Below are 6,859 nucleotides of genomic sequence, written 5' to 3'. Positions count from 1 at the left end.
GAAGTTTAGGAAGGGGTGGCCAGGGACCTCTTCTCCGTCCAAACTGGGCATGGAATGGATGCTTCCAGAATGTTCTTCGGGTTTTTGTTTTTTTTAAACTTTGGCCAATGTTTTCTCCTTGGTGTTAAACACAGACCCTCCTGGGAGGAAGAGGTGGAAATTTCTTTCTCCATCAATCATACAACCATTCCCCAGCAATCCACAACCATTTCCTTGCTTCCCTTTCTCTCATGGTTAATTTTTCTTCGGAGAATCCCAAAGTTGGAGAAAACCCCAGGGCATGTCACCAGTCCTGGGCAGTGCGACAGAGCAAGAACACTTCATGTCCTATAAAGAGTGTCAAAATTCCACCACACATGGCCTCTCGTTGGAATACTTAAATGACGTTATTTTAGACATGTCAGCTTCGTAGGAAAGAAGCTCAGACGAGGACTCCGGGCCTGGTCCTGTGGGAAGCGCTCTGCATTCCTCTTTGGAGCATGCACTGACCTGACAGCCTCCTGGAGTGACCTGCACGCCCGTGTGAACTCGGGAAGGAACAGGGCACACGGCACTCTCCAGGAGGACTGGCTGCCTCCCCCTCTGAGCTCCTAGGCCAGGCTCCCTCAGGTGTGCCGTGTTGTTCTAGTCTCTGGACTCATTTTGGAGATAGGCCTGCGACATCTGTGAGACAGGAAAGCCAAGAAGAATTTTCACATGCGAGGAACTCTGCCAAAATAAAATGAAGAGAAAATAAGACTGTAATTCGATGTAGCCATCTAATTTAGAGGATACTCAGATGCCAAATAATGAGTCCGGCTGAAGACTTCTGTTTCCACTTGCACTGTTTTGTGTGGAAGCTAATTGTGGCCCATCACAGGGTGGTTCATAAAGAATGTGTTACAATATGGCCATTTATGAGAATACTAAAAATTATAATCCTCGGGCACATACCAAAGGTTTTGCCCATAATGACATACCCAACTTTTAAGCTCACATAGCTCTGTGATGTTCACCTTACTGTGGCAACTTCCAGATGAGACTGAAGTTTTAAAACTGTGCCCCAAGTCCTCCTAAATGGACACTGAGTCCAGGATGTGGACAGCAGTGTGAGCCCCACTGCTGAGTGCAGAGTGAGCAGCGGCTCTGAGTGAGGACCTCAGACCTGCCGACCTCTCCTGGCTCATCCCAGCTCTTCCTGTCAGGCAACATCTGGGAGCTCCTTTACCTTCCTTTCGCTACTCCCAAATTGGGGGCTCATAAGCACATGCCTCCCAGCCTTGCCCTTCCTGGGAGGGGACCTGGCCATGCCAGGGAGCACTCAGGAGTTGGCTGTGAGCAGAACACAGTGGGTTCCAGCTGCAGGTGGCTGTGGGCACCATCTAGCCACCTTTATTAGTGTGAACGCTGCTTTCAGCTTTTAAGTATTTTCATGAAGATGGCCCCAGGAATCCACCACACAGTCACCCAGGAGTTCGCTCTGCACTTGGACATCTCAGCACGAGTTGGGCAATCGGACCTCTGTCTGTTCCTCAGGGCACAGGTGGAGAGCACAGAGGAGGCAGGGGAGGGTTTGAAAAGTGCATGAGGGCAGAGAACAGGCCAGAGGCCCTGCTCAGGCCTCCAGAGTCCTGCTCGCAGCCTTGGCCCTGGGCATGTGGTCCCTTTGCCACCACGGCCATCTCCAGTGACCCAGAGTCTGTCAGGTCTTGTGGCTCAGTGGGAGGCTTCTTGTCCCATGCTCTCAACCCTCTGAGGACATTCTTCCTGCTCGGCACTGTGCAAAGCCAGTGGCCTGTGGATCATTCTGGTCACCCACTGTACACGTCTCCTGAGCTGTGACCATGTTCCCTCCAGCATTGACCAGGCCCCATGGAGTGGTCCTCTTTTTCCACAGAAGGGAGGCAAGAGTGATAATTTCCCCAGCAGGCCCCAAATAGTGGCTTCTAACAATATTTATGGGTGGGTGGGGTTTGAAGAATTCTTGCGACATTTATCTATCCAACTCAGACATGTGTACTTGCTGGAAGGCCAACGGATGCCGGCCACCTCTTATTCCCGAGGCCTGATCAACTGGCATCAGTGTAACAGATCAATGTCAAGGCAATCAAGATTAGTTTGACTACATTAGGACAGATGGTATAGAGTACAGCCCCGGGGGAAAAATATAAATGAATTTTTTTTGTCAATTCCTTGGGAAAACAGATTATTTCTCATCTTACTGTTTGACCAAGAGAGAAGCAAAACTTGGTCGTCAAGTTGATGAACATATGCAATGTACCTGAGGCCAGGCACACCCTCCTGAGTAACAACGCCTCATCTGAGAGGGGTCTGACGTGGGGCTGTCCACAGACCGAGACTGTGGTACTTTTTCTCTTTGTCCACATCCATTTTTCACAGAGGTCAGAGTAGTTGATTGAAGGGATCTGTAGGAGAAACCTCCACGCCTTCATCCCCAAGCTCTGCAGTGGGATCTTTCTGGTGATTTCCTGTCTTGGTCAGGGTTGTTGAGGGACGGCTTTCACTGGGCCTCAGCTCTGACTCCATCGACCAAGGACTTGCTCTGAGGGTTGATCCCAGAGCCAGGTTGGCCGGCACCTATTACAGATTTGATAGCCAGGGATATGGGCCCCCAGAGAGTTTGCTGGACCTTGGAATGGCTCCGTCCATTAGTTAATGACCCACGCAAGGAAGGATGATGGCACTTAGGGCTCTGGACATCAACATGAAGTCAGGTAATCTGTTGAAACTTTGTCAGAGTAGCTGAGCATCTTTTGCTCAGGGGCAGTCACTTGGCCAAGCCATGGGTACCTTGAAGAGCAGGCAGGACCATTCCCAAGGGCGTTTGTCGGGTGTTATAGGAGCTTCATTCCCAGCATGGATCCCCCTTCACTCAGTGGGTCTGACCACCATCTGTGACTGACACCTGCTCTGGCCACAGCCTTCACCTGGAGCCCATCTCTGGGTGCTGCATTCCACCAACCGCCTCAGGAGCTCTCACAGGTCGGGGGCCCTAGGGTGTTATTCACTTCTGCTCTGGCAGCCACTGCAGAAGAACCCCTCCTGGGCATGACCATATGACCTCTGCTGTGCTGACTGCTGTCACTTCATTGTGCCACAGAGAGAGGGCCCCTCCTGTGCCCTTCCATGTCGCAGGTCGCTGGGACATAGAACTGAAGGCTGAGGCTATCCTGTGTCTTCCCCACATTGGAAGCCAGTGAGTCTCTGACTTCTTGGAAATGCTGTGAGCTTGGGGGTGTGAGTGTTGTGCCCACCCCAGCATTCCCACTCTTATGCCTTTGCTCCTCACAGTAGTTCCGCCCTCTCTGCCTTGGCCTGGCTTCCTCCACAGTCCCCAGGGGTCCTTGAAGTATTGGTAACTCCTGAGCCAGCATGCTCTTCCTTACAAGATTCATGCTGGACCCCCTGCTCAAGCTCCTCCTTCAAAAACTGAACCCTTGGAGCACTCCATGGCTCCTGCTGGCACTTGCTAGGTAGGGCTTGAAGATCCTTTGAGTTTTAGTCTGTCTCTAGTAGCAGTGTTCTTAGATGCTGTGACAAATTTCTACAAACCGACTGGATTAAACTGAAACATGGAACTAATTTTAAAACGTCAGAGTGCCACTTTTCTTATTTTTAGAGGTTGGAAGTCCAAGATTAGTGCGCTGACAGATTAGTGTCTGCTGAAAGCTGCCTCCTGGTTCTCAAGCAGTACCTGCTTAACGTGATTAGAGCTGTGAGGGGGTCCCTAGGGCCTGTTATGAGGCCTCTGATCCTATTCATGATGACTTCTGCCCTCCTGGCCTCATGCCTCCAGTATTAGTCAGCTTTCTCATCTGGGAGACAACGTAAAGGAGGAGAGGTTTATTTTGGCTCACAGTTTTCAGTGGGTTCAATCCATGATGAGCAGACTCCAAACTAAAAAGGCACGGTGGAAGGGCACAGTGGAGGGAAGCTGCACACTCCATGGTGGCCAGGAATCAGAAACAGAGAGAAAGAGGGATGTGGGGCAAGAACAGACCCTTCAGGTCACCCCCCCAGCGACCCTCCTCTCCAGACAGGCTCCAGTACCTAACATGAGGGAGGGGGACATTTTGTATCAAAACCATAACACCTCCCAAAGGAGGTGTTGATTCTTTCACCCACTTAATTCTCTCATCGTGAAGCTAGGATTTCAGCATATGGGTTTCGGAAGACCTGTTGCCTGGTGCGGGAGGGGCTTCTGCCTCGTCTTCCAGCACAAGGAAATATATGGCTTCACACTCCAAAGAACACTAGGCCGTGGTTCTGCAGTGTGAACTTCAGGGGAACCTTGGCAGTCACAGCATCTGGGACACTGTTTTCCAGCTTTCCCTTACTGTGACAAATACCTGAGATAAACCCACTTCATAAGAGAAAAGGTTGATTTTGGCCCCCAGTCTTGGGGTTCCAGTTCATGTTTCTGTGGCTCCATCGCGGGTGGGGTGAGAAAGCTGGAGACAGCAGGAAGTGAGTGCTAGAGGAGGCTGCTTAGTTCATGGTGGTCAGGACGCAAAGAGAGCTGCGAGAAGGGACTGAGATCCTGGTTTCTCTCCAAGGGCACAACTCCACTGACTCGATCTCCCTCTACAAGGCTCTGCCTCTTAAAGGGTCCACACCTCCCGACAGCACCAAGTGTTGACAACTATGCCTGCAACACATGAGCCTTTGGGAACCAATCAGACCCGCAATACAACATCACACGCATGCAACCAAGGCACACAGTCCCAGATCATTTTCAACCAGGGCCCTGACTGGCAGAGCAGACCAGCTCCACTTGTTCATTTCCATCAGTTTGAGTTTTAGTCCTTCAGGCTATTACATCTCAGACTTAGTCTCTTGGATGTTGGCTCATTTCACACAAGAAATGAAAGTTCTCTGCATGCATGGATTCTGGGTGAGGTCTTCTCCCTCAACTGTCCCTTTTCTAGGACAGCACCGGCAGTACAAGGTGTTCATATCTACTGTTCCACCAGATGTCACCTGGCATTCCTACTGGTAAATTATTCCCTTGCACTTGCACAATAACCAAGCTCCACTTTGGGCCAGGGTCTGTGTTGCTGGCACCAGAACTGGATCCCATGAGATCCAATCTTAGTGGTAACAAGTCCTGCTTTATGCTTTTCGTACATTTACTGAATTTTGTATGAAACCAAGTACTCAGTACCATTCAACCCCAATTATGACCTGCTACATAAGTAATTTAAACAGAGAACTTAATTTTTAAGGTATCACTAGAAATATCTCTTTGGGTATCAAACGTGCTCTGGTGACAAATTAATACCTATAACCAAAGCAGTCAGCCTCTTCGTGATCTCTCAGATTCTCCCTGTGGATCACATCTTCACTGCACTCAGGAAGTGCTTGTCATGCCAGCGCCAGGCTTTTACAAGCACAAGAACCCGAGAACCCGCGCTGCAGGTCTGACGCTCTCGGCTGAACTGCTCTTCAGTGAGGTGTACGTGGAAGAGCCTGGCTGGAGAGCTTGGAAGAGTTCACAGGGATCTTAAAGGAGAAGGCAGCTCCTTATCTTCAAAAAGAATGATTATCTTCAAAGAGGACATAAATTGTCTCCCCACAATGAATAGTGCTCCTTCTTTGGTCTAGCAATATGGTTTGCTTGGAAATTTGGAGATGTCAAAACTAGTCCCAGACAGCCCAGTCGGGGCTTCCCAGAGTGAGTGTAGAAGAGTCTGAGGGTGATGGGCTTGTTGTTCTCAACTCCATCCTCAGGCAGCGGGGGACTCAGTTCCACCCCATTGTGCTTAGGAAGGACACCAGCTCTGCTTCTGTGAATTGCAGTCAATTTCCTTCTTGATTCAGATCTCAGCAGACAAGATGTAAGTGACCACAAAAGCTGATTAAATCCATCACCATCTTTTGAATGGTGGGTCTGATCCCTTGGATGGTTTGTATACAAGCACACACACACACACACACACACACACACACACACGCACGCACGCAAGCAAGCATGCACTCTCACAGCAGAAGCCAGACCCCTGAGGAAGCAGGAAGGGCATAGAGAGTGGGGATAGAAGGGAGATCTCCTATCTCAGACTGCCCTAGACCCAAGAGAAAATGTATTATCTGAGTTCATCACACCAGCTGTAGTGATATTTAGAATCATGTCATTTTCACTCTTACTATCGCTGTACTAAAAGCTATGAGTGTAAGATGAGGAAAGCAGGATGAATTTTATCATGGGAGGATTTTCTCTAGGGTCCTGCATTTTTAGAAAAAAAGCAATGGTACCTTCCTCATGAAGCTGCATCACACTCTACTCCAAGCAACTCACATCTATAGGATCTTTTTATTTTGGGGGGTGGTATTAGGGATGGAATACAGGGCCTTCACATGGAGCTACACCCTACCCCATTTTTTATTTTGAGACAGGGCCTCACTAAATTACTAAGTGGGCCAGGCTGGGTGTGAACTTGTAGTCCTGCTTCAGCTCCCTGTCTTATTTTATGCTTATTATACAAAAGAAAGAAGCTTGTGGGGAGGGTGTGTGACCTGTCCTGAGTGACCCTGTAGCTTCAGTGGGTTTGGTTAGCATGCATCTGTGCCCAGGGCACAGCACTACCATGTCAGACACAAGGAGTCAGCACAGCTGTGTCCTCAGAACCCCACAGCATCTTCCTATGAGGTCTCCTGCTGGATGCCAGGCTGCATGCCTTGTTCCATGAGCATCTTGAAGTGTGCCACGCTGCCCTGGCATGCACACAGCTGGGGCCCTGGAAGGAGAGCCCTGGAGGCTCTACCGCCTGCCTGGCTGTCACTGGAGGGCAGGAAAACCTGGCACCCTTGGGCTTTCTGTTTCCTGTGCCCCTCCTTCCCAGGCCGGAGAGGATGTGCAGGT

The sequence above is a fragment of the Heterocephalus glaber genome, unplaced genomic scaffold (genome assembly GCF_053883595.1).
Source record: "Heterocephalus glaber isolate CG9 unplaced genomic scaffold, H.glaber_assembly_v1.0 deba00001537, whole genome shotgun sequence".
Taxonomy (NCBI): Eukaryota; Metazoa; Chordata; class Mammalia; order Rodentia; family Bathyergidae; genus Heterocephalus; species Heterocephalus glaber.
This window is presented reverse-complemented; position numbering follows the sequence as displayed.